Source organism: Hipposideros armiger, unplaced genomic scaffold (assembly GCF_001890085.2).
Source record: "Hipposideros armiger isolate ML-2016 unplaced genomic scaffold, ASM189008v1 scaffold_176, whole genome shotgun sequence".
Taxonomy (NCBI): Eukaryota; Metazoa; Chordata; class Mammalia; order Chiroptera; family Hipposideridae; genus Hipposideros; species Hipposideros armiger.
Window position 1 is genome coordinate 1,344,639 of NW_017731526.1, and position 2,082 is coordinate 1,346,720.

The window sequence follows — 2,082 nt, forward strand, 5'->3', positions numbered from 1 at the left end:
GTATTAGCAATTCTTTGGAGTACAACTTACTAAAGCATAACCCATAGTGCTTGTTGGAGTACAGAATGAAAGTGTTTCTTTCTCTTTTTCTTATTTTTTGTTTATTTTTACTGCCCTGAAGTTAATTTACTCTGGAATTTAAGGCTGTATTAAAGGCCTGCTTTGTCTTCTGAAATACATATCCAGAGGCAGTTTGACATAAGGTGTAACTGATGAGAATTAATAAGGTATTAGTCCTGTGGCACAGAGGGCAGTGTGTTAATTTGCTCTAGTATCATACAGAATTTGACCACTAGTTTACAAATCAACTTTGTTCCTTATAAAGAGAGTCTAAAGCTGATCTAACCTCCCTATCTCCCCAAAGCATTTACTCCTCTCTGGAATCTAGTATTTTAGTTACAGATGTCGAGGAACACCACGGTGTAGGGATGAAGAGATTAAAAGGAACCAGCAAAGAAAACTGGGAAGGAGATGTCACTGAGGCAGGAAGAGAGTTGGGGTGCCATGTCCTGAAAGCCAACTTCCTGTTGGATTATTTATGTCTCCAGTTATTCAGTTTATTTCTTCTTTCATTCAACACATATGTATATAAGACCCATGTGGTTAGAGCTTCCCAGTGGAGATGAGCTTTCAGGAGTGAGTGGAAGACATGTTACATAGGGCCTTACAGTCCTGGGAAAATAATTTAGATTTTATTCTGAGTATGATGAGACACCACTGAAGGGTTTTAAGCAGAGGGGTAATAGGACAATTGTTAAATGTATGAAAAGTGGGTCAGAGGGGAGAAAAAGAGGGACGGGGAAGACCACTGGGAGGCTATTGCAGTGGTCCGGGTGAGCAGGAAGGGTGCTTAGTCTTGGGTATTAGTCATACTGGAGATGGAGAAGGGAGACTGATTCAGAAACTGGCAAGGTATGTCTCACTGATCCTACTTCACATTCCACCAATAGGAATATGCAATATATAGACTTTAGCCTATTAAAGTTTCTGAAAAACTGCAGCTTAAAAATAAAAGTTTACTAACCCAATTTCCCAAGCTTCCACAAAACTCTTCTTATCCTGAAATACCTATTAATATCCTGAGAAACTAGTGATCCACATTAGGAAGTACTGGTGTATAGATAGAGCATGGTTTTCTAAGGTTTATATTATTTTCTCTCTTCTCATGAACCATCTATTAGTAATAGTCTACCAGAACTAGTGTTCTGGGGAGCATCCTTTGAGAGATTTTGCTTTAAGGTAGCGTGTGTACCCCTCTTCTGATCCAGCATGAGTTCCTCCAGTTGAACACTCCAAGGGAAGTCCCCATTCTTTGTTTCTTTGGAACACTTCATAATGCAGTAGTTCCCCCTTATCCTTAGTTTCATTTTCTATGGTTCTACGGTCAACTACAGTCTGAAAATATTAAATGGAAAACTCCAGAAATAAACTGCATGAATTTTAAATCGCATGCCATTCTGAGTAGCATGATGAACTCTTTCACTGTCTGTTTTGTACCACCCCGGACTTGAATCATCCCTTTGACCAACGTATCTATATTGTATTTGTTACCCGCCCATTGTCACTTAGTAGCCCTCTTGGTTATCAGATAGACTGTCATAGCGTCACAGCACTTGTGTTCAAGCAACCTTTATTTTACATAATCGCCCCAAAATGCAAGAGTAGTGATGCTGGCAATTCAGCTATGCCTCAGAGAATCCATAAAGTGCTTCCTTTTAGTGGAAAGGTGAGTGTAGAACAATAAGATACGTTGAGAGAGAGAGAGAGAGACCACATTCATATAACTTTTATTACACTATATTGGTATAATTCTATTTTATTATTAGTTATTGTTGTTAATCTCTTACTGTGCCTAATTTATAAATTAAACTTTATCATAGGTATGTATGTATAGGAAAAAACAGTACATACAGGGTTTGGCACTCTCCACAGTTCCATGCATCCACTGGGGGCCTTGGAATGTTTCCTCTGCGGATAAGAGGGGACCGACTATAAACCCCTATTTACCAATGACTGGTGTTTAATAGATCTGAATCATTCTACACATAAGTTGTTATACACATAAATCTTTGAATTATCATG

At 38.6% G+C, this 2,082-nt stretch overlaps 2 protein-coding genes across 2 annotated transcripts in view; one reads left to right on the top strand and one right to left on the bottom strand.

The window, feature by feature from the left end:
* Nucleotides 1–2,082, bottom strand: part of QTRT2 (queuine tRNA-ribosyltransferase accessory subunit 2) — a 49,276-nt gene that overhangs the window by 32,529 nt on the left and 14,665 nt on the right. The gene's annotated exons all lie outside the window — the stretch shown is intronic.
* The window catches only part of CCDC191 (coiled-coil domain containing 191), a 78,098-nt gene that overhangs the window by 5,552 nt on the left and 70,464 nt on the right, over nt 1–2,082 (top strand). The window lies entirely within an intron of this gene.